Genomic DNA, 26,764 nt, shown 5'->3' with positions numbered 1-26,764 from the left:
GTTACACAATCTTCCCCTACCTGAATGCATGTCCCTTTGCAGTATTTCTTTATCGTTAATCCCATCAGGAGGTGGAGTCTGTTTTTTCACCCCTTCATCTGGGCTTAGTTATGTGACTTGCTATGACTAGCAAACATGATGCAAATAGAAGCTCAAAAAGTCCTTAAACACTGGGGCTTGCCTCTCTTGCTGCTCGTAAGTACCCTGTGGCTGCAACCAGGTAAATATAAACCTGGAGTGATTTGCTGGAGACCTGTGGCCTGTCATCTTCATCACCCAACTGGGAGCCAACATCAACTGACAACTGGCACCAGCCATCAGATGCTGAGTGAGACACTGAATCAGCCCTTAGCCAATCTACCCACTGACGTTAGCACCAGAGTGAGCCTAGCCAAGCCTAGCAGAATGACCAGCAAATGCTAACTTAAATCACTGATTCACAGAGAAGTGATACTGTTTTAAATCAATTCGTTTTGGGAGTGGTTTCTTACATAGCAGAAACTAACGGATAGAGTAGAATAGTGTCTGAGTATCAGAGATTTCGGAGAAGGCAATGGCAACCCACTCCAGTACTCTTGCCTGGAGAATCCCATGGGCGGAGGAGCCTGGTGGGCTGCAGTCCATGGGGTCATGAAGAGTCGGACATGACTGAGCAACTTCACTTTCACTTTTCACTTTTCATGCATTGGAGGAGGAAATGGCAGCCCACTCCAGTGTTCTTGCCTGGAGAATCCCAGGGACGGGGAAGCCTGGTGGGCTGCCGTCTATGGGGTCGCACAGAGTCGGACATGACTGAAGAGACTTAGCAGCAGCAGCAGCAGCATCAAAGATTTCATGTGTCTGAGCTGGACGGGAGATTAGAAAAGCTCTGATTTTTCTCAGTCACTTTTCTCTTCTTAACACACTGTACCAGGCAGAAATAATAAAAGTAGTATATAGGAGCAGAATGGCTAGGTCATGCAGTATTATTGATTCATGCCAAAATATAGACAAATCTTAAAATCATCACACTGAATGAAAAAAGGCAGACCACTGCCTGCCCCCAAGTACATACTGTGTAATTCCATTTTTATAAAATTCTAGAAAATATACACACATCTATAACAACAGAAAGCAGATCAGTGGTTGCCTGGGATGAGATGAGGAGGGAGGGATGGGTTACAAAGGGGCACAAGGAAACTTTTAGGGATAATGGGTATATTAATATTGATTACAGTGATAGATTTATGGCTGTATACTGTATGCCAATGTCAAAACTCATAAAATTGTACACTTTAAAGATGTACAGTTCAATGTACATAAATTATACCGCAATACAGCTGTTAAAGAGAAAAAGAGGAACAAACAAAACCTTCTGTGCTTTCTATTCCTAAAGGAAATTGCAGAATAATGTCCTCCAAAGGTGTTACTTGCTTTATCTCTGGACCTGGGGATGTGAGCATCTGGAAGCGGGTAAGACTATGAATGTTTTACTTTACTTGGCAAGGGAGCTTTGCAGGTGTAATCAAAGGTATGGACCTTGAGGTCAGGAGATTATCTTTGGTTAATCACACAGACACAGTGAATCACGTGAGTCCTAAAAAGGGAAGAAACTTTCCTGGGTGAGTCAGAAATATGAAATGGAAGGGGAAGGAGGTGAGATTTGAAGGACTCAACTTGTCCTCGCTGGCTCTGAAGGTCAGGGAGGGGGCCATGATCCGAGGAATGTGGTGGCCTCTAGAAGTTGGGAATGGGCCTCAGTTTACAGGAAGCAAGAAGGCAAGACTTCAGTCCTCCTTCCATCACAGAGAACTAAATTCTGCAAGTAACCCAAATGAGCAAGGAACAGATTTTCCCTTAAAATGTCCAGAAGAGAAATACAGCCTGCAGATACCTGGTTTGTAGTCTGGTAAGACCTACACTGGAATGCTGACCTACTAAACTATGAGATACTTAATTTGTGTTGTTTTATGCTACCAAATTTGTGGTTATTTGTTATAGCAGTAATAAAAACTGAAGGTTTTCATGGGCAGAAAGTCAAACTTATCAGCTAAAGTAGCTGTTTGAATGACCTATATTTCCCAGCCATAAATCACAATCAAGAGATGATTGTATTTTTGCTTCCATTTACTTCCATTTTACTAACTTTAGACTTATTCCTCTTTTAAAATGCTGCTCTGGACACAAAAGTTTGGGGCCATAGGCTGGTTATGGAAGCCTAGTTCTCCTGATCCCTGACTCAAGACCATAGCCAGGTGACATTTTAAAACTGTAGTTAAAAAACTGGAAATAGACATGCCTTATGATCCAGCAATCCCACTGCTGGGCATACACACTGAGAAAACCAGAAGGGAAAGAGACACGAGTACCCCAATGTTCATCGCAGCACTGTTTATAATAGCCAGGACATGGAAGCAACCTAGATGTCCATCAGCAGATGAATGGATAAGAAAGCTGTGGTACATATACACAATGGAGTATTATTCAGCCATTAAAAAGAATACATTTGAATCAGTTCTAATGAGGTGGATGAAACTGGAGCCTATTATCCAGAGTGAAATAAGCCAGAAAGAAAAACACCAATACAGTATACTAACGCATATATATGGAATTTAGAAAGATGGTAACAATAACCCTGTGTACGAGACAGCAAAAGAGACACCGATGTATAGAACAGTCTTATGGACTCTGTGAGAGAGGGAGAGGGTGGGAAGATTTGGGAGACTGGCATTGAAACATGTAAAATATCATGTATGAAATGAGTTGCCAGTCCAGGTTCGATGCACGATACTGGATGCTTGGGGCTGGTGCACTGGGACGACCCAGAGGGATGGAGTGGGGAGGGAGGAGGGAGGAGGGTTCGGGACGGGGAACACATGTGTACCTGTGGCGGATTCATTTTGATATTTGGCGAATCTAATACAGTTATGTTAAGTTTAAAAATAAAATAAAATTTAAAAAATAAATAAATAAATAAAAAACAAAACAAACAAAAAAAAAAACTGTAGTTATATCTTCTCAGTAAACACTGGTCCCATCCAACAACACTGTTGTAAATTGTCATTTTTGTGTGCAGACTTTAAAAGGCAACAGGCTCTAAGGGGAGCTATTATAGATGTTTCCAGACACCTATTTTGCTCTTGAGGCTTTAAAACTTGAAAACAGATTGCCTGGATTTATGTACTGGCGCCACTCTACATCTTATGACTTGGGCAATGGGGGACAGTAGTCGTCTACTGAAAATGAGGCTTAGAAGAGCCTATCCACGTAAAACCCTCTAAACAATGCCTGATATATATAAGCACTCAGGGGGTGTTGGGTTGCTGATATGATGATGATGATGACCACAATGTCTTTGGGGCCAAAAGGAAAATTTCTGTCTCCGTAGTGGATTTGTATGTCTTGATTTCATAGGTCCTAGGAGAAGAGCGCTCCATTTGTCTTGCTTGTTTGCTTGTCCTGCTAAGAGGCACATCATTTCCTCTGGCTTTCTTGCCCTAAAACTTCCTGTGTCCTTTTTCTTTTGAAGTAGAAGCAGGAAGAAAAAGTCACACAGTGACGTTTGCTGATCACAGTAGAATTCGGTCCCATGGCTTTCCGCCCGCCCCCACCGCCAATTGAAAGGGTGTGCTGCCAGTACAGGGATTATTTTCACGTTCCTCGTCTTTTCAGCCTTTTCCTGGATGGCTTTGATGTCCATATTGAGCCTTTCCTCATCGCTACATGATAACGAGCCAAAAGATTCCTGAAATTCTGTTGTCTCTGAACACAACACAGAACATTCTGACCAAACCGTTTGCAATCTTATTACATACCAGCTTTCCTGTGTGATATTTATTTGAGGAGAGGCCCTCTCTGATATGAGGGGCTTGGTTTTATATAATTAAATCAGACATTAAAATGACGATCTGAGTCAGGAGAAGAAAAAGATACACTATGTGATGGAAGCTATTTTTAATGAGCTTATTTTCATGGCACCAAGCACACAGAGGAGAAAACATATGGATGATATTGCTAATTTAGTTCTGTGTGTGCTTCAGGCTTTCTGCGCAGTTTTCTAGGTGGGCAGCCAACTTTCTCCATTTTTTAATGGAGTGCTGCAAGAGATGCTCCCTGATGTATGGAACAGTCATCTACAAATAAAGTAGCAGGGTTAATGCAGGCAGTTTTTTTCACTGTGGTTACAAGATGACAGGGGCTTCCAAATTTGCACACTGTACATTGAAGTGGAAATGGGTGTTAGATCTCAGCTCTGTGTGGGCACCCCGGACTGTGGGTATTTCAGTTTGAAAATTTTGTTAGTTGCCATAGTAATTGTCATAATCATGTGGTTTCTGTGGTCTTTGTGATACCGAACACCTATTAGGAGCACCCAGCAAGCAGAAGTGGTTTACTTTTTTTTTTCCCTCTTGTGTATACTTATAGAGAAAAATAATGTGTAGTCAGATTTTAAGTTGAATTAAAAGCATAACAAAAAAAAGATCACTTGTGTATCTTTATGTATGTTCATTTCCCAATTATTCTTTTAATTAGTTTTTTCTTCAACAGAGAATTTATCAGGAAGTGATTTTTGTTTTTTCCAAAACAAGGAGTCCCAGAAACCAAGGTTATAAATCTTCATAAAAAGAACAGGAAACTCCTCTCTTGTTATGAATGTGTTGTGTCAGCATGATGCTGCTCAAGTTCAGACTGAAATTTAAGCAGAATCGAAAGTAGCTGGGGGTATGTTACTAATCCCTTTGCAAATGGTGCTCACCATTTGTCGTTCAGTCGCTAAGTCGTGTCCGATTCTTTGCGACCCCATGGACTGCAGCACATCAGGCTTCAGTATATGCTCACCATGGCCATGTATCACTTAGTCCCTGGATGCTAGTCTTAAAGCTAGATTTTGCAGGTGGTTTTTGAAACATTGACAGGCATTATTTGGCTAAACAAAGTATTGAATATTTATATCGTATTGCTATAAAAACTTGAATGCCATGGCTTAATCTTCACAGCCCTTCTCATCTTTACCATAGAATTATTATTTTTATCTATTTGAATATTGATTCTGAAGTTAAAGTACAGATATAATAATGATAAAAATAGGAATGCCTTCTTTTGGTTATTGTATTTTTAAATTTTTTCTTCTAGTTTTGAGATATAATTAACATATAGCACTGTATAAGTCTAAGGTATACAGCATAATGGTTTGACATACATCATGAAATGATAATCACAATAATTTTAGTGAACCCCCATTATCACATATAGATCCATCATCACAATTAAACAAATACAAAATTTGTTTTCCTTGTGATGAGACTACTTAGAATTTATTCTCTTGACAACTTTCATGTACTAAGTATAGCAATGTTAATTAATTTATCATATCATACTTACATCCTAGTACTTATTTACCTTTTAATTGGAAACTTGTACATTTTCACTGCCTTCATCCACTTTCTTCTTGCTGCACCCACCTCCTGCCTCTCGTGATTGCTTTTTTATGAGTTTGTTTGGTTTTGAAGTATAATTGACCTACAATACTATCTTTGTTTGGTACAGATGGAAACTAGACTTATCATGGTGATCATTTTGAAATGTACAGAAATATCAAATCACTATGTTGTGATTTGACTATATATTCTTATTTTAATCAGAAGGGGATAGAACTGGCTCCAGCCTTTGGTTGAGCCATAGGACGTAGGAACTGAAGTGTCTCCACTGACTTGCAGAACTTGTGAGAGGAGAAGGTGGTGCCAGTGGTTTGTTAGGAGCTGGGAAGACAGTGTATGCATGAATGGGGCAGTAGGAATTGACCACCTCTGACTATTTACAACGAAATTTCCTGAACACATTTGGGATGAATGATAAAAATACCATTTCTTACATTTAATACACTAGACATATACACTGAGTAATTAAAAACTGGCAACATATCACAACATGGGAATCTTTGCACAGCTATAGATTTCACTGCCTTTGAACTTTATTGTCAATAGATGTGTTCTAAGTGAGCTTTTATTTATTATTAAAGATACGTTGATCATAAGAATTCTGCCAATCAGAAAAAATGACAAGGAAACTATATATTCAGCAAACCCTTCGAGAGGGGTGAAACATTTATAGTTGAAAAATTATCAGTTTTATAGCCTGGCTCTACTAAGTCCCTTCCTAATGGGAATATTTAGGATTATGGAAATGCTAAAATTTTATTAAAAAGGAAATAGTGTACAGTTAGATGACAATTAATGCCTTTGAAATTTTATCAATAATTCAAAAAATTAAGAAAATGAATTAAATTTAAAAATTAAGAAATTAAATGAATTAAATTTTGAAAATTAAGTAAAACATAGGACAGTATTAGCCTCATAACATTTTTTTCCTTTTTTATTTACGTCCTTTACATTTAATTTTGAATAGATAATGCTTCCTTGTGCTTCAGAAAAACGTAAGAAGTTATAAAGTGAAAAGTACCCTTTAGATCTATGTCTTTAATTTTTCAGTTTGCCCTCTAGGTCTAATTCTCTGTATAACAGTTGTTATTAAACCTAGAGTATTCATTTGTTGTTGTTCAGTCCCAAGTCATATCTGATTCTTTGCAACCCCAGGGACTGCAGGAAGCCAGGTTTCCCTGTACTTCACTGTCTCAGAGTTTGCTCAGACTCATGTCCATTGAGTTGGTGATGCTATCCAACCATCTCATTCTCTTTGGCCCCCTTCTCCTCCTGCCCTCAATCTTTCCTAGCATCAGGGTCTTTTCCAATGTGTTGGCTCTTCTCATTAGGTGGCCAAAGTATTGGAGATTCAGCTTCAGCATCAGTCCTTCCAATAAATATTCAAGACTGATTTCTTTTAGGATTGACTGGTTGGATTTCCTTGTAGTCCAAGGGACTCTCAAGAGTCTTCTCCAGCACCATTATTTGAAAGCATCAATTCTTCAGCGCTCAGCCTTCTTTATGGTCCTACTCTCACATCCATACATGACTATTGGAAAAACCATTGCCTTGACTATACTTTGTTGGCAAAGTGATGCCTCTGTTTTTTAATATGCTGTCTAGGTTTGTCATAGCTTTTCTTCCAAGAAGCAACCATCTTTTAACTTCGTGGTTGCAGTTACTGCCGACAGTTATTTTGGAGCCCAAGAAAATAAAATCTATCACTGTTTTGAAACTTTTTCTCCTTCTATTTGCCATGAAGTGATGGGGCTGGATGCCATGATCTTAATTTGAGTTTTAAGCCAGCTTTTCACTCTCCTCTTTCACCCTCATCAAGAGAGTCTTTAGCTTCTCTTTGCTTTCTGCCTAATATAAGAGTGGTATTATCCGCATATCAGGCTGTTGATATTTCTGGCAATCTTGATTCCAGCTTGTGATTCATCTAGCCCAGCATTTCGCATGATGTATTCTGCATAGAAGTTAAATAAGCAGGTTGACAATATAAGCCTTGACATACTCCTTTCTCAGTTTTGAACCAGTCCATTGTTCCATGACTGGTTCTAAATGTTGCTTCTTGCCCTGAATACATGTTTCTCAGGAGGCAGGTAAGATGGTCTGGTATTCCCATCTCTTTAGGAATTTTCCATAGTTTGTTGTGATCCACATACCAAAGGCTTTAGCATAGTCAATGTAGCAGAAGTAGATGTTTTTCTGGAATTCCTTTGCTTCTTCTATGAGCTAACAGATGTTGGCAATTTGATCTCTGGTTCCTCTGCCTTTTCTAAATCCAGCTTGTATATCTGGAAGTTCTCAATTCATGTACTGTTGAAGACTATCTTGAAGTATTTTGAGCATCATCTTGCCAGCATGTGAAATGAATGCAATTGTATATTAGTTTGAACATTCTTTGGCATTGGCCTTCTTTGGGATTGGGATTAAAGCTGACCTTTTCCAGTCCTGTGGCCACTGCTGAGTTTTCCAAATTTGACTGCAGCACTTTAAAAGCATCATCTTTTAGGATTTGAAATAGCTCAAGTGGGATTCCAACACCTCCACTAGCTTTGTAGTAATGTTACAAATATTTCATTTAAAATTACCTTATGCATATACAAGAAAATATAAATACATTATTTCTCTCCTTTTTACCCCAAAGATGACATACTACACACTCTATTCTCTTTTCACTTAATGAACACTATTCAACTTTTGCTTAATTACACTATTTTCTCCTAATATACCTTGGATAAGACTTGATATTAGTACACAGAGAGTTTTGTTTTCAGTTTTTAATAGCTACCTATCTGGTCCCATCACTTCATGGCAAATAGATGGGGAAACAGGGGAAACAGTGTCAGACTTTATTTTTTTGGGCTCCAAAATCACTGCAGATGGTGACTGCAGCCATGAAATTAAAAGATGCTTACTCCTTGGAAGGAAAGTTATGACCAGCCTAGATAGCATATTCAAAAGCAGAGACATTACTTTGCCAACAAAGGTCCATCTAGTCAAGGCTATGGTTTTTCCAGTAGTCATGTATGGATGTGAGAGTTGGACCGTGAAGAAAGCTGAGCACTGAAGAATTGATGCTTTTGATCTGTGGTGTTGGAGAAGACTTTTGAGAATCCCTTGGACTGCAAGGAGATCCAACCAGTCCATTCTGAAGGAGATCAGCCCTGGGATTTCTTTGGAAGGAATGATGCTAAAGCTGAAACTCCAGTACTTTGGCCACCTCATGTGAAGAGTTGACTCATTGAAAAAGACTCTGATGCTGGGAGGGATTGGGGCAGGAGGAGAAGGGGATGACAGAGGATGAGATGGCTGGATGGCATCACCGACTCGATGGACATGAGTTTGAGTGAACTCCAGGAGTTGGTGATGGACAGGGAGGCCTGGCGTGCTGAGATTCATGGGGTTGCAAAAGGTCGGACACGACTGAGCAACTGAACTGAACTGAACTGATAATTCAATTGTATGAACATATCACTATTTAGCTGATTATGTATTAATAGACATTAGTATATTTCCAAAATTTTTGTTGCAAAGACTAATCTTGTACAGGTAGCATTCTATATATCACTAGCAGTATCTGGGTTTTCCTAGCAGTGAAAATGTAAGTTGAATAGATATTAGCACATTGCCCAGTTTATACTCCCATCAGCCAGGCATGAGAAAATGCTTTTCTTCCCCTCAGAGTCTTTGAACAGATTATGTTACCTAACTTTGGATTTTTGCCAACAGAGAGGTAGAAAATGATATTCTGCGTGGTTTTAATTTACATTCTTTTTTACAGGGGAGGTTGATTACCTTGTCACCTAGTTAAGAGCAAATTTCATTTCTTTTTCTATATTTGAAATGGGTAATGATCTTATCAAATTGTATATTAGAGAATCTAGCCCTTTGTCTGTGACAAGTTATAACTTTTTGCCATAATTCGTTTATTTTTAAACTTTGTTCATACTTTTTTCCTTCTAATTAAAAAAAAAAATTCTTGTATGTCCAAATTTACCAATAAAATAATTTATGACTTGGGGATTTTGAGTCACAAAAGTTTAGACAGATCTTCCTAACCCTAAACTTAAAAGTAATTGTTCCAACTTTCCTTCTTACTGTTTTATGGTTATGTTAAAACATTTAAATCTCTGGTACCTTTGGGATATGTTCTGCCATATGAAGCAATATATGGATATTATTTAATTTATCCCTAAGCCATTATTGACCAGTTGCTTTTCTTCCTAAAGACTTGATACAGCATCTTTTTTATACACTTAATTCCTGTATGTATCTGATACTTCTGGAATTTCTGCTTTGCTAATAAACCACTACACTGCTCAATTATTTGGGCTATTAAAAATGTTTTAATGTCTTTGAGGGCTGTTCTCTTCTATGTTTATTTTTCTTATGAAATTTAGCTTCAAACTTTTGGGCTTTCATTGAGATCATGTTACATTTACAGATTAATTTGAAAAAAATTAACACATTTATGATATTGGGGCTTCTTACCCAACACCATGGTCTTCCTATTTATAGAAAGGCTATTTTGTGGCCTTCAGTATTATTTTTAAATTTTTAACAGGTTTCACATTTATGCTGATATTATGTTTATGTATTTTATCTTTTCTGTTGCTGTTATATATGAACTCTTTTCTCCAATTAAATCTTCTAATTGGCTGTTTGAATATATAAAAACGACTGATTTTGCACTTCATTCTTGCTGAATTCTCGTATTGCTTGTTACAGCTTTTAATAAAAGCTCTTAAATCTTCTAATCATACTACCATGTCATCTACAATTAGTAATATTTTTAACTCATCTCTTTCAGTTTTTATATTTATGATCTTTTTCTCCTGGATAATGGTGTTGACTAAAAGTTCCAGCACAATGTTACGTAGCAGTGATGTTAGTGGATACTAGCCGACACAGTGCAGACATCTCCATTAAAGTCAGAAGCATTATGATGCTTTGTTGTGAAGTAAATACATTTCGCTGTGACAAGATAGCCTCCTGCTTCTATTTCAATATTTTGTTGGTTGTTCTGTCTGTCTGTTGTGTCAGGAAAGGCTGATGAATTTTGTCCAATGCTTTTTCAGCATCTATGGAGATATCCTATAATTTTTTTCTTTAGATTGGTCAGCAGAGTTTCTAGTATTGAACCATTCTGATCATTTTGGTAACACTTTTTTGTTTGTTTGTTTGTTTTTGCTTTTTAAAGTCAGCTCCTAGACTCTTTTGCTAATATATTATTTAGAGTATCTGCACCATTATCAATAGTGTGACTAGTTTCTAGTTAGTGTGATCAAAGAATGTTATTTCTGTGATTATATTTTTTAGATTTTATTAAATTTTTCTACTGGACATTTTGGGGAAAAGAACTGTATTCTCTATTTTCAGGTTATGATGCTTATAATGTAGCAATCATTTGTATTATATCAATTGTGAAATTTAGGTCATTGTATCCTTAGTAACTTTTTTCCACCTGATTAATCATGCACTGGAGAGATGAATTGGGAGTCTCCCAATATTAGCATGTTTGTGTTTATCTGTCTTTAGATCTCCTGTAATTTCTGCTCAATGGATGCTGTTATTTCTTGCATAGATATACTTAATTGTAGTATCTTTACTGGAAATTTAACACTTTGGCATTATTAAGTTCTTTTCCGTGTCTTAGTTAAAACTGTTTGTTCTGACTTTCATCTTGTTTGATATTAAGATTTTGATTTCTGCTTTATATTATTATTTTTGTTTGGGAGACCTTAGATTTCGCTTTTAACAAAATTTAAGTTTTTTCCTTGTGTCTGGAATGGAGTAAATTAGATTAAATTGTGATTTAATCTGTAGAAATTGAATCAAGACAATTTACATTTATTGATTTGATGGAAGTGTTGGATCTTAGCTTTGTTATTATATCATGTTTTTCTTTTATACCTTTAAAAAAAGTCTATTACTGTGTGATTTTTTTTTTGTCTGCTATGTATTTTCAATGTGAAATTTTACAGACATTTAAGGTCTATGTTTTTATCTTAATATTTTCATAATTATATCTTTATATAAAGTCATTGAACTTCCCTGATGGCTCAGATGGTAAAGTGTCTATCTACAATGTGAAAGACCTGGATTCAATCCCTGGGTTGGGAAGATTCCCTGGAGAAGGAAATGGCAACCCACTCCAGTACTCTTGCCTTGAAAATCCTATGGACGGAGGAGCTTGGTGCAGGCTATTATCCATGGGGTCGCAAAGAGTCGGGCATGACTGAGCAACTTCACTTTCACTTTCATAATGTCATTGGTCCTAATCTTCTTCAAATGGACTGCATTAGTTTCCTTTTTGGATGATAAAGATAGTTTTTTTTTTTTTTTTTTTACTATTATTTTCTTGTTTCTCTCTCTTTCACTGTCTAATTTTAATCAATTATTTTTCTTAATATTCTGCTTTATAGGGTTACATATGCTTAAAAGTCAGTTTTAAATTATAGCATTTGGCTCTTGGCTATTGCAGATGGAAGAGTTTACAATTCTACTCATATTCTTTCCCTCTTCCCATCTATTAAAAAAAAAGTTATTATTTTATTGTCAGGCATATACAATTTGTACTATGTTCCTTCACCATAACCTGCAGCTTGTGTTAGTCTTAACTGTAGAGTTAAACACATTCAATGGTCACTACCGTATTCTCAACCTGCCTTTCGTCTGTGGGAAAACTTTAGCAAAACAGTAAGTTTAAGCAGGGAAGTGAGAAAATGCAGAAACAAAGGAAAACAGCCTAAGGAGATAAAATAATAGTAGTTTAGTCATTAAGCAAAGTCAAGGACCTTTTAGTTCCTCCTCAAGGGCCATAAATAACATTTTGAGCCATAACCTGGGAGCTGTCTTATAGGTACTGAAACCCCCAATAAGTGGAAGAAGCTAACTACATGATGACCAGACTGTAGCCATGACATAAGCTGCCATGATTCCAAGAATTGGCCTCAAAGAAATGGCCCAAAGACTGTTGGGAGAAATATCAATAACATCAGATATGCAGATGACATCACCCTTATGGCAGAAAGTGAAGAAGAACTAAAGAGCCTCTTGATGAAGGTAAAAGAGGAGAGTGAAAAAGGTGGCTTAAAGCTCAACATTCAGAAAACAAAGATCATGGCATTCAGTCCCATCACTTCATGACAAATAGATGGAGAAACAGTGGAAATAGTGAAAGACTTTATTTTTGGGGGCTCCAAAATCACTGCAGATGATGACTGAAGCCATGAAATAAAAAGACGCTTACTCCTTGGAAGGAAAGTTATGACCAGCCTAGACAGCATGTTAAAAAGCAGAGACATTACTTTGCCAACAAAGGTCTGTCTAGTCAAGGCTATGATTTTTCCAGTAGTCATGTATGGATGTGAGAGTTGGACTATAAAGAAAGCTGAGTGCTGAAGGATTAATGCTTTTGAACTATGGTGTTGGAGAAGACTGTTGAGAATCCCTTGGACTGCAAGGAGATCCAACCAGTCCATCCTAAAGGATATCAGTCCTGAATGTTCATTGGAAGGACTGATGTTGAAGCTGATGCTCCAATAATTTGGCCACTTGATGTGAAGAGCTGACTCATTTGAAAAGACGCTGATGCTGGGAAAGATTGAAAGCAGGAGGAGAAGGGGACGGCAGACAATGAGATGGTTGGATGGCATCACCAACTCAATGGACATGAGTTTGAGTAAGCTCCAGGAGTTGGTGATGGACAGGGAGGCCTGGTGTGCTATAGTCCATGGGGTCACAAAGAGTTGGACATGACTGAACAACTTAACCTAACCGAACTGAGATAATCCCAGTGGCTTGGCCACAGTAGTAGTGGTGGAGCTGGTGAGAAGTTGTCAAAGAGCAATTTCTCTTGTCTTTCTTAACATCAGGTAGTTATTGCAGCTAATTAAGCATATTTAAACAGGGTCAGGGTTTCACTGGTGACTCAATTGGTAAAGAATCTGCCTTCAATGCAGGAGACTCTGTTTAGATCCCTGGGTTGGGAAGGAAGTCCCTGGAGAAGGAAATGGCAACCCACTCCGGTATTGTTGCTGGGAAATCCCATGGACAGAGGAGCTTTGTGGGCTATAGTTCACAGTGTTGGAAAGAGGTGGACAGGACTTAGCACCTAAACCACCAGCACCATTTCTACATGCATGTGTATTTATAAGAAACTCTTCTGCTGAAATGCATGTGCCCATTTAGGTAGCACTTATTTGTTTAGCAGACATTTACTGATGACTTAGTGCCAGCACAGCTCTAGGGACTAGCAAAGCAATGATGAAAAACAGATGCAGTCCCTGACCTCAAGGACCATATGTTCTTTCAGGTGAATATGATAATAGAAATAATGGATATAATCGATATTGAGAAAGTACATGTTCTAGGTAATGTTCAGAGCTTTTCTCACCCAATATCTCATTTATTCTTCATAGCTCTGTGAGATCGATCTGATTATTACCCTTATCTTACAGATGAAGATCCCAAGTCCATTGTCTAAGTTCTCAAGTGGGTAAGTGGTGGAGCCAGGTTTAGCCTAAGTTAAATCAGTGAACAAATAAAAATATGAAGAAATGTGTAGGGAAAAAGTGGTAAACAGGGAAAGCATCTCTGAAGAGGTGTGTTTGAGCGGGTGCATATGCCGGAACTGCACAAGAGCCAGAGTGAAAGCACTCCTAGGCAGGATGAATAACAAGGATGAAGCCTGAGACCAGAAAGAGCTTGAAATGTGAGGAACAGAAAGGAAGTCTGGATGGTTGGAGCATGCGAAAGAGAGAAGAAAATAGCAAAGATGACACTTGAGATCCAGCTATGGATTGCAAGGGCACAGCAAAATGGGAAACACCAGTTAGAAGGTTATTTATTGCAGGAGTTCATTTGGGTATTGCAGCTCAGATTAGATAATGACAGTGGAGGTGGACAAAAGTGGATGAATCTGTGACATATTCTGGAGGTTAAATTAATATTCCTATTAAAGTTAACAGGAATGATAATGATAACTCAGACTGTATGACCATCAAAATATAAAGTACATATTTCTGGCCCATTACAGAAAAAGTTCACCAAACCCTGGTATAGAGAACTAAGGTTTGAGTGTATACAACAAAGAGAAAAATTGAACTGTTAAAAAAAAGTGTTGTTTTGTATGCCTATCACAAAATAGTCTGAAGCAAAGAAACAAAAAATAAACCTGCTAATTAATTTATTAAGAGGAATAATAGAAAAGAAAGACTAAATTATAATTCTTAGTTTAAATCTGTAAGAATAGCTGAACATAAATTTATTATATGAATTGAATCAAAATAATTCAGACTTAAACATTTGAATTAGTATGATAGGAATGAAGATGGAGCCAGGTGGAGATGAATGAAAGAAAAAAAACATTTATTAGTTAAATAGGGGACAGAGTTTTCACATATAGAATCTCTTTTTTTGTGTGTGTTTAGTATTCATTCATTCAACAAGTATTTGAATGCTGGGCAATGTCTTAGGTACTGAAGAAGACATAGCAACTGGAGGGGGAGAAACCCAAAAACCTCAGATTATCTGCTCTCACGAAATATACAAACTGGTGGGAGCTTACATTTTCTAACTGTATTAGATATTACAATAATACCTACCTGTAGGTGTTCTTCTTCCTCATTTTTTAGGTGAGGACCCATGACTTCAAGTACATAAGTGATTCATCCAAGGTCATTTGAAGTGCTTTAGTGTCACAGGATCTAGATCTGACTCTGATCTTTATGATTCTAACGTTCACATTATTCTTTTACTGTTGAAAATGCAATATCCATATATGGACCTAGATCACTACCCACATAAATCAATGCAGATAAATCTAGGAAATTGAAGTTCTTCTACCGAGTGTGTTTGTATTTTTCTTTCTTCGTTCCTGTTTAATTTAAATTTATGTTTAAATTTGGCATTCGCAATTACAAGATGCTGATAACAACCCTCTCAATTAGGACTGAAGAAGTATGTCTAACACTCTGGAAAACACATCTCCCAACCCCCAGAGTGCCTGAGTTGATGTAAAACAGAATTTTTTCACTGTCAGGTTTCCTGCCTCTCACTTCACTCCCGCAGCTGTGCGTCGGAATATTCAAAGCAGGGTTGGAGGTAGGAGTCAATTATTTTAGGAGGGTTACTGTATCTGGACTGTTCACTTTGTGGTACAGGCAAAACATCGTGTAAGTAAAAAGAGTAATTTCGGAAATGTTTTGAGTTACTATTCTGAAACTTCGAATATGAAATACATTTTTAATGAATTATCTGAGATTTTAAGGCCCCTAAATAATATAGAAAGTACCAGAAGTCATCTCTACAGGTAAATATGACTAGTGTGTAAGTAGAAAACCTTCTTCAGCTTCTGTCTCCCTCCGGGTTTTCGAACAGCTCTGTGGACCCTTTCCCCCCTAATGTGAAAGCCCATGTGCTTCACTTTCTGACTTCCCCAGTGAGGCTCCTGTGATAAGAGCTGCATTTTGACTCGTCTCTCCTGATAAAAACAAGAGTGCTCCATTCTTTGCTGGCTGTGAAACCTTCCCTGCCATCTGCACATGCTCCTTCGACTCCTAGGAAACCCTTGGAGGAATGAAAAGGACAGGCCCACCACCACAGCAGAGCAAGTCCTGGCTGAGTCACCACCGTGGGAGGATGGCTGACACGGATATTGACAGACGCTTCTGGGAATCAGCAGGCAGGTTGCTTGGAAGGCTGGCACGCCCCTACACTGGGTGGAATTTTCTCCTCAACTTGTTCTTCTAGCTGGAATGGAGGCCTCCCTCTCTCCAACCAACTTTTCTGGATGAAGTAGGGTGTGTGGAAGGAGTGGAAGAGAGCCCTCTTGGCCATCTGGGTTCTGAGAGGACCATTGCAGGAACCTGGCCCTGTGGTCTGCTAAGTGCAACCACCCACGCTGGTCTCAACGGCCACACCCGAAGTGGCCTAGTCCCAGGGCAGCTGTTGGAACTGCTTGTGTGGTCATACCAGCCCTTAGGAAGAGATGGCTTGCCAAACCCCGGGGAACTTGGAGCTGAGGTCAACTTAATGCTTTCCCATTAGGCGCTGGGAAGAAAGAAGGCTTCTAATGACACAAGTGCATGACAGTCTGTGTAACTCTGCTTCAAACATCTTCTGCTTAAGCCATATTGGTTTCTGACCAGCTGATTTTTATGAAGATGTATTTTTTGGTATTAAATCTTGGTTTTATCTCTATGACAAAATGAGGTATAAATAATAAGTAAAGAAAGCTTTCTATTGGACAAAGTCTAAAAATCATGTTGTTTATTTAACCAAATAAGGTTAGTATCACTTGACTTTCACATGTGTTTTATACGTGTAGGATGGTTGAAAATAACTAAGCACCTATTTTCTAGTTTGACATGGGTAAGTTAGAGGATGAAGGGTGTGGGTGTGGTCTTTAGATGTCAGACACACCTGCATGTTCAATGCTGGCACTGACCCTAAGATAGCAGACAAGCTACTGAATTTCTCTAAGCCTCAATTTCCTAATCTAAAGAATGGAAATAATCATTATGTAGCACTTGTCACACTGAATTGTTGAGAGGACTAACTGAGATCATGCCAATGAAATGCTTAGCATATTGTCAGCCACATAAAAGGCTGTGAGTGTCAGAAGTGATGTTGTTAATGATGCTGATAACACCACCTGTAATGGGTAATTTTATGTGTCCACTTTGCTAAGGAATGCCCAGTTAGCTGATAAAGCTTTACTAGTGGGTGTATCTATGAGGGTGTTTTCAGAAGACATTGGCATTTGAATTGGTAGACTAGGTACACAGGATTGCCCTTAGCAATGTGGGTGGGTATCATACAATCTATTGAAGGTTTGAATAGAACAAACAGATGAAGGATGGGAGAATCTGTTCTTTCCTTGAGCTTGGACACCTATTTTTCTCCCGCCCTCAGATGTCTTCACTCCTTGTTCTTGAACATATGAACTTAGACCAAAATACACCACAGGTTTTTCTGGGTCTCTTGCTTACTAATGGCAGATTGTGGTGCTTCTTAGGCTCCACAACTGTGTGAGCCACTTCATATGTGTAGGTATGCAGATGGTGACTGCAGCCATGAAATTAAAAGACGCTTACTCCTTGGAAGGAAAGTTATGACCAACCTAGATAGCATATTCAAAAGCAGAGACATTACTTTGCCAACAAAGGTTCGTCTAGTCAAGGCTATGGTTTTTCCTGTGGTCATGTATGGATGTGAGAGTTGGACTGTGAAGAAGGCTGAGCACCGAAGAATTGATGCTTTTGAAATGTGGTGTTGGAGAAGACTCTTGAGAGTCCTTTGGACTGCAAGGAGACCCAACCAGTCCATTCTGAAGGAGATCAGCCCTGGGATTTCTTTGGAAGGAATAATGCTAAAGCTGAAACTCCAGTACTTTGGCCACCTCATGCGAAGAGTTGACTCATTGGAAAAGACTCTGATGCTGGGAGGGATTGGGGGCAGGAGGAGAAGGGGACGACTGAGGATGAGATGGTGGATGGCATCATTCACTTGATGGACGTGGGTTTGAGTGAACTCCGGGAGTTGGTGATGGACAGGGAGGCCTGGCGTGCTGCGATTCATGGGGTTGCAAAGAGTTGGACACGACTGAGCGACTGAACTGATACATCTATTTGTCTGTCTATCAATCTGTATCTGCTGTTGGTTCTGTTCCCCTGGAGAACCCTAATATACCACCACTATGCTGAGTGTTTCCTTTCTTATATATAGATCCATAACCCTTGAGAGGAGAAGGCAATGGCACCCCACTCCAGTACTCTTGCCTGGAAAATCCCATGGATGGAGGAGCCTAGTGGGCTGTGGTCCATGGGGTCGCTAGGAGTAGGACATGACTGAGCGATTTCACTTTCACTTTTCACTTTCATGCGTTGGAGAAGGCAATGGCAACCCACTCCAGTGTTCTTGCCTGGAGAATCCCAGGGACGGGGAAGCCTGTTGGGCTGCTATCTATGGGGTCGCACAGAGTCGGACACGACTGAAGTGACTTAGCAGCAGCAGCAGCAGCAACCCTTGAGAGAGCACAGACTATTCAATGATTGGGAATATGAGATTTTGGTCATTAGACAAAAAGAAAAAACTAGATCACTGAATACATAAAGTCCTTCACAGACACATTTCTAATGCAAGAAATGAATTTTACCAAAGGTTTGATTAGTGTGCAGGTATCTATTAGTGAAATATTCAAAAATATGAAAATTTCTTCTTTTGTCAGGGTCAACTTAATTTCAATAAACCAAGTGTGTATATGTGTGTGTGTGTGTGTGTGTATTTGCTTTACTCATACTGTGAATACTTTTTCTTGCAACTGATATGGACAAATGACTCTAAAGAAGAGATATGCTGCAAGGAAGGATGCAGTTTTCAGCTATGGGTACTGTATGCTCTGCTTAGTCTCTCAGTTGTGTCTAACTCTTTGCAACCCCATGGAGCCCACCAGGCTCCTCTGTCCATGGGGGTTCTCCAGGCAAGAATATTGGAGATATTGGAGTGAGTAGCCTAGCCCTTCTCCAGGGGATCTTCCCAACCCATGGATCAAAACCAGGTCTCCTGCATTGCAGGTGGATTCTTCACCAGCTGAGCCACAGGAGAAGCCTCCATTATCAAGGAGTGCCCTCTCATTATTGCCATAATGAACACTGTTGGAACTCAAGAGGAATGTATTAATTTGTATATTGATCAGGGGAAACTCTACTTAGTGTTTACAAATTTAAAGCCATGGTAATTTACCACTTCTTGGGATATCAGATCAACTATTCACTTTTTAAAATTGTTGATATAGGATATTACACAAGTTATAGGGTGTATAGAATAGCGATTCCCAAATTTTAAAGGTCATACTCTATTTATAGTTATTACAGAATATTGTCTGTATTCCATGTGTTGTATGCTGTATCCTTGTAACTTATTTATTCTATACCTAGTAGTTTGTACCTCTTAATCTCCTACTCCTATCTTGCCCCTCCCTCCTTCCCTCTTCCAACTGGTAATCACTAGTTTGCTCTCTATATCTGTGAGTCTGCTTTTTGGCTGCTGCTGCTAAGTCGCTTCAGTTGTGTCCGACTCTGTGTGACCCCATAGATGGCAGCCCACCAGGCTCCCCCATCCCTGGGATTCTCCAGGCAAGAACACTGGAGTGGGTTGCCATTTCCTTCTCCAATGCATGAAAGTGAAAAGTCAAAGTGAAGTTGCTCAGTCATGTCCGACTCTTTGCGACCCCATGGACTGCAGCCCACCAGGCTCCTCTATCCATGGGATTTTCCAGGCAAGAGTACTGGAGTGGGGTGCCATCGCCTTCTCCAATGGTTTTTGCTATATTCACTAATTTGTTGTATTTTTTAGATTCCATGTTAAGTGATATCATACAGTATTTTTCTTTGCCTGACTTATTTCACTTAGCATAATACCCTCCAAATTCATCTACGTTTTTGTAAATAATGAAATTTCATTCTTTATATATATATGTATGTATATATATATATATATATATATATATATATATAGAGAGAGAGAGAGAGAGCGAGAGAGAGAGAGCTGGGTATTCCATATAGTATTCCATTGAATATATATACCACATCTTTTTTATCCATTCATCTGTTGATGGACACTGAGGTTGCATCTATATCCTGGCAACTGTAAATAACACTTTATGAACATTGGGGTCCATGTTTTCAGATTAGTGTTTTTTTTTTTTTTTCCAGATATGTACCTAGGAGTGGAATTGCTAGGTCATATGATAGTTCTTGGGCTTCCTTGGTGGCTCAGATGGTAAAGATTCTGCTTGCAATGCAGGAGACCCAGGTTCGATCCCTGGGTTGGGAAGATGTCCTGGAGAAGGGAATGACTACCAACTTCAGTATTCTTGCCTGGAAGAGTTCCATGGACAGAGGAGTGTGGTAGGCTACAGTCCACAGGGTTGCAAAGAGTCAGACACAACTGAGCGACTAACACTTTCACTTTTTTCACTTCATGGTAGTTCTATTGTTAGGTTTTTGAGAAAACCTCATACTGTTTTCCATAATGGCTCACTAATTTATCTTCCCTCAAATTGCCTACTTATTAAACTTTACAAGAAAGACTTATCCTAGTCTTTTCTGGGTCCTTCTGTAGATAACGTGATTTCAAATCTTTTGTGAACTTTCAGAATTAGAAAATCAGCCAAAAGAGTAAAAAACTTGCCTCTGAAGGATGGAAAGCTTCTTTGGAAAAGAAATGAAATTAAAGTTATCCAGCATCATTCTTGGTACCACAATTTGCAAGAGCTGATGAAATTCTCTTTCCTTTGGCTGATAAAATTCTCTTTTCCTTTCATCTCTTACTGGTTGTACAATACCAAATTGGTATCTATGAACTATAAAAAAACAAAACCAAACCATCTTAGTTCCCAGTGCTTTACTGGTATCAATCCATTCTGACTTTGGCATGTTACCAACCAGTTTGACAGATGCACAAGTCTGAGTGAACATACTCCAAGAACATTGAGAGATGTTTAAATTGCCTACCATCCATGAGTGGGTATTTCAGAATATCTCCCAACTTTTGATTACTCAAGTATTGCTGACCAAGTCAGGATTAATCATCTGTCACTTTTCAGATACATCACTTACAAATTGAGGATTGTTATTTTATGCTAATACATTATTGGTAAACTTTGCCAGTCACTTTTCTTTCTAATAAATCAAATCTATCTTTTCACTGAAATGACTACTCATAGATGGGAACTACCAACCCACAAACTCTGCCCCCCTAGGAGCTAGTACTTTATCTTTGTCAATGATATCCGGAGCTCTATCTCCTCCCCAAAATTAAGACTTGTCAAGGTGTTTGTTGAGAAGGTTGTGATTCTTCTGGCTCAGTCTGCCCACAAGTACTAGTGTTCTAGTGAGAGTTTCCAGATTTGGGAAACACTAGCCATCAGGCAACAGGGCAAGGGGCCCTTCAAATGAGGGGGCCTTATTGAGTGGAAAGGAATGATCCAGAGAAAATGATATTTTATGACTCTTCTTGCTGTCTTCCATGAACTGAGATTTTTACACAGATGACATCAGATTAGACAATACCTTCAGGCAGCCCAAAACGGGGAGAAGGAGGAATAAATCACATATATGAATGAATGGGATTATTTGATTCTCTATACTCTCATTGGAGAAGGCAATGGCAACCCACTCCAGTACTCTTGCCAGGAAAATCCCATGGATGGAGGAGCCTGGTAGGCTACAGTCCATGGGGTTGGGAAGAGTCAGACATGACTGAACCACTTCACTTTCACTTTTCCCTTTCATGCATTGGAGAAGGAAATGGCAACCTACTCCAGTGTTCTTGCCTGGAGAATCCCAGGGATGGGGAAGCCTGGTGGGCTGCTGTCTATGGGGTTGCACAGAGTCAGACACAACTGAAGTGACTTAGCAGCAGCAGCAGCTATACTCTCATAACCATTTAAGAAACTTGTAGTTACTATAACATATTTGCCTTTATAACTGGGGATGTTTGGATGCTTACCTCTTCTGCTGAGCAGCACTTCAAATTCAAGAAGGTGGAACATGGCCTCTTTTGCTTTTTTATTCTGTATAGTATTCAGCCTTGAGGAGGACATGTCAACCCACTCCAGGATTCTTGCCTGGAGAATCCCTTGGACAGAGGAGCCTGGTGGTCTATAGTCCATAGGGTTGCAAAAAATCGGACGTGACCAAAGTGACTTAGCAGACACGCAAGCATATGGTTCAGCACAGTATCTGGTCAGTGGTACTCAGTAAGGGTTTGTTGACTATGTAGCGGATGAGGGGGCAGTATTATCCTTTTGGCCTTTGCCTTGGTCATGGTAGAAATTAGATGGTTCATGTCAGAGTGACTATAAAAGCTACTACCACATATCTATGGCATCTTTGCATTCTTCATCAGATGTCTCCCCTCTCACTACCCTCTTGAAGTTACTGTCAAGCTGCCATGCCTGTCAAGGCATTTTGAACAATCAGACCAAATCTGTTCACTCAAGTCTGCAATATTTTAGTGAAGCAGAATCCAAGATTCAGGACAAGGAAGAAATCCATGGCTTGTACAAGATAAATTGGTAAAGACCACCTCAGAAGTACAAGGCAAGAGAAGGGGACATTAGCTTTACCAAGAATTGCTTGGTGAAGTGACTAAAAGAAATCAGGTAGAGAGGCACAGAACAGTGGACTCCTGAAACAGAGATGCAAAGACAGAAATGGACATCCAACTACATACACATGCAGACACACAGCAGCATCATAGTTCCAGGGCTGAGTCTGTAAGCATGTTCTTTGACTTGGCCTCTTCATATACTTTCACACCCCCTCCTGACTTCCAGCCTTTTAAAAAAGAGATATTGCATTTGTGCTTTCTTTTGCAGTAGTTATTAAAAAAAAAAAAAAAAAAGCCCTGTAAAACAGGATGAGCTCCTCAAGGACAAATAACAGCTCTCATCTATGAGGTACTCCCTTGAAATCATCCTAAGTGTTAGACAGTGGTAAGAGATAGATGTCTAGATAGAGTCTGGTCACCGATATGCTAAATAAGCAACCTTCAATGGCTAGATGAACTGCTTTTTTATTTTTTTGAGATAGCCCCGCAATTATTTCCTGTGACCCTTTTTCCTTAAAAATTTCTTTATGAAGGAAGTGAGGGTGGGAAAAGATCAGGTCAAGAAAGTAAAAGATTTTTTTTTATGATACAGATTTACACATACTAGATCTTTTGATAAAGCTGTTTAAGGATAAAAGAGTCTATGAACATCTGTGAACGTGCGTCTTGCAAAAATGAATAAATAATGACATGTGGCTGCTCTGACTAGGAAATGTAATGGAAAAAGAAATACTATTGTTTGAAAATTGGTTCTTATATGTGATTTTAAAGATTTGTTACTGTTTTTTTTTTGTAGAAAGAATATGTAAAGTTTCATTTTAGAAATTTTAGTTTGATCAATTTTACAATTGATTAACTTTGTTACAATTAACACATTTTATTGGAATAAAGACAAAGGAATATGTGAGCATATATACAAAAAATAGTAAATTCTGTAGTACAAACTAATGAAAAAGTTACCACTTATTAGTCTTTTCTAGGTGATTTCCAAATAATTTAATCTTAAATGCTTTAAGACTAAATTTCTTTTCAAGTGAATGAGACACTCCTAAATTCTAATTTTGAGTGATCCTTTTACCACTATCAGAAGTAACAAACATCTTCTAAATATCCTCATCAAACATTTGGTGATGCAAGTCAAATGATTTGGGAAGGAGAGGAGCAAGTTGTTAATTTGTGTTAGTTAGAAGAATCTCAACTCTTTGCACGAGGTGGCCAAAGTACTGAAGTTTCAGCTTTAGCATCATTCCTTCCAAAGAAATCCCAGGACTGATCTCCTTTAGAATGGACTGGTTGGATCTCCTTGCAGTCCAAGGGACTCTCAAGAGTCTTCTCCAACACCACAGTTCAAAAGCATCAATTCTTTGGTGCTCAGATTTCTTCACAGTCCAACTCTCACATCCATACCTGACCACTGGAAAAACCATAGCCTTGACTAGATGGACCTTTGTTGGCAAAGTAATGTCTCTGCTTTTGAATATGCTATTTAGGTTGGACATAACTTTCCTTCCAAGGAGTAAGCGTCTTTTAATGTCATGTCTGCAGTCACCATCTGCAGTGATTTTGGAGCCCCAAAAATAAAGTCTCTCACTGTTCGCACTGTTTCCCCATCTATTTCCCATGAAGTGATGGGACCGGATGCCATGATCTTCATTTTCTGAATGTTGAGCTTTAAGCCAACTTTTTCACTCTCCACTTTCACTTTCATCAAGAGGCTTTTTAGTTCCTCTTCACCTTCTGCCATAAGGGTGGTGTCACCTGCATATCTGAGGTTATTGATATTTCTCCCCGCAATCTTGATTCCAGCTTGTGTTTCTTCCAGTCCAGCGTTTCTCATGATGTACTCTGCATATAAGTTAAATAAGCAGGGTGACAACATACAGCCTTGACATACTCCTTTTCCTATTTGGGAGGGATTGGGGGCAGGAGGAGAAGGGGACGACAGAGGATGAGATGGCTGGATGGCATCATTGACTCGATGGACGTGAGTCTGGGTGAACTCCGGGAGTTGGTGATGGACAGGGAGGCCTGGCGTGCTATGATTTGTGGGGTCGCAAAGAGTCGGACACGACTGAGCGACTGAACTGAACTGAACTGAGAAGAATCTCAACTGGACCATAGGAACTCACAATTTTTAATCGGCTGGGTGTTCTTTGGAAGGAATGATGCTAAAGCTGAAACTCCAGTACTTTGGCCACCTCATGCGGAGAGTTGACTCATTGGAAAAGACTTTGATGCTGGGAGGCGTTGGGGGCAGGAGGAAAAGGGGACGACAGAGAATGAGATGGCTGGATGGCATCACCGACTTGATGAACGTGAGTCTGAGTGAACTCCGGGAGTTGGTGATGGACAGGGAGGCCTGGCGTGCTGCAATTCATGGGGTCACAAAGAGTTGGACACAACTGAGCAACTGAACTGAACTGAACTGATGATGTCTTTGATGAATGGGAAGAAGTAAAATAAGGGATTTTACTATCATCAACAGATGCATGGAACACTTCCTATTTGTTCTAAAAACTATTACAGATATCAGAGTATGTTCCTGAGAATTCATTTTCAGCTTGACTCTTGCTGTATCAACATTTTTGTTACTAATCCATTAATTCATCATAATGATCCAGGCACAGAGGCACTGAGAGGTCCTCAAACACACACACACCCTTATACACACACACCATTACACACACACAAACACACCAGAAGTCATAGGTTCAAGTATTACTAATCCAGCATCCTTTAATTTAGGGTCCAGAGTTTCTTATACGTGAAAATACCACATTATTCTCAGACTATACTTAAATGTATTAAAGACTAATGGTTCTTACAGCTTAGAAAGACTTAACAAACAAAGGTATTAAAATTAAAAAAAATCCAGATATCCCTCAGTCAATCATAAGCACACAAATATACCAGGACATACCACTTTGCAAGAACTGAGGTTTTATTTGACCTCAATTCAATCTTCTGGTTTGGTTACAAAACAAAACACAAGCAGAAGTAGCAGCTGTATCGTGAGCTACCACTTTTTGAGTATCAGATCATCCTTGTACACGTGCCATGTAATTTTCATAATAGGCCTGTGAAGTTGAGATTATTATTCTGTTTCTAAAGATGGAGTCAGAGATTCAAGAAGGTACAGAGCTGGATTTGCACTGAGTCCATTTCACTGTAAGCCTGTGTTTTGTGGTTTCAGAACTGCGGTTCTAAAACAGCAGAGGCAGTCATGCCCTATTTACTGGGATATTTGCATTTCAGCCAAGTTTGTTATAAAATGCATTTTTTTTCTGAAGGGAACTCTATTTTGCCAATGATTTATATTACACTATTTGAGACTATTTACCAGTATACAAGTCTTATGAGGACTGAGACCATGTCTTTTTATTAATTTTATTGCAGACACAGTGCTTGGCAGATAGGAGATATTCAATAAATATTTGTTAAATAAACTAACCACGGGAAAAAATTTCTTGAATATATAATAAAAGCATAGTTATAAATTCATACATTTTAGTTTTAAAAAATGAATGTTACTCAAATAAGGTTACACATTCAAAGTAGTAGTAAAATTCTTTGCTATATTTTAAATAATAAAGTATTTCTGATAGTCAAATATAACATATATCAGGAATTTGGGTATTATGAATACATGCTTTATGATTTTCTCCCATTATAAAATAGTCAAGCCTTAGAAATTGAGCAGTTTCAATAAGTGATTGACATTGATCAGCCTCAATTTATTTGAACATATATAATTTCAACTTTAGAATAAATTTCTTTACTTTTTGCTATCACTGAAACTTGAATTTTTTTCCATTCTGATAAATTTTATAACCTGCTTTAATTTGCCTAGGTAATCAGTGACTTACACTCTGAATTCCATCTCTTTTTATGCTGTGTTTAAGACATTCTATCACCCCACTCCAGTACTCTTGTCTGGAAAATCCCATGGACAGAGGAGCCTGGTAGGCTGCAGTCCATGGGGTCGCTAGGAGTCAGACATGACTGAGCGACTTCACTTTTACTTTTCACTTTCATGCATTGGAGAAGGAAATGGCAACCCACTCCAGTGTTCTTGCCTGGAGAATCCCAGGGACGGGGGAGCCTGGTGGGTTGCCGTCTACGGGGTCACACAGAGTCGGACACGACTGAAGTGACTTAGCTTAGCATAGCATAAGCATCTTAAATTTAGGGACACTATAGTATTCATCATTGTGTCTTTAAGATTCAACATGGAT

At 38.9% G+C, this 26,764-nt stretch overlaps 1 long non-coding RNA gene across 2 annotated transcripts in view; it reads left to right on the top strand.

Annotated features, from left to right (window-relative positions):
• Window positions 1–1,448: 1,448 nt before the first annotated feature.
• The window catches only part of LOC112584635, a 43,954-nt gene continuing 18,638 nt past the window's right edge, over window positions 1,449–26,764 (top strand). For both annotated transcript variants that reach the window (XR_003108962.3, XR_003108961.3), the window contains exon 1: window positions 1,449–1,888. This is a non-coding gene — a long non-coding RNA (uncharacterized LOC112584635). The remainder of the gene's footprint in view (window positions 1,889–26,764) is intronic.

This window comes from Bubalus bubalis, chromosome 4 (genome assembly GCF_019923935.1).
Source record: "Bubalus bubalis isolate 160015118507 breed Murrah chromosome 4, NDDB_SH_1, whole genome shotgun sequence".
In the NCBI taxonomy this organism is placed as follows: domain Eukaryota; kingdom Metazoa; phylum Chordata; class Mammalia; order Artiodactyla; family Bovidae; genus Bubalus; species Bubalus bubalis.
Note: the sequence above shows the minus strand (reverse complement) of the source record. Positions and strands in the feature narration are given on the sequence as shown.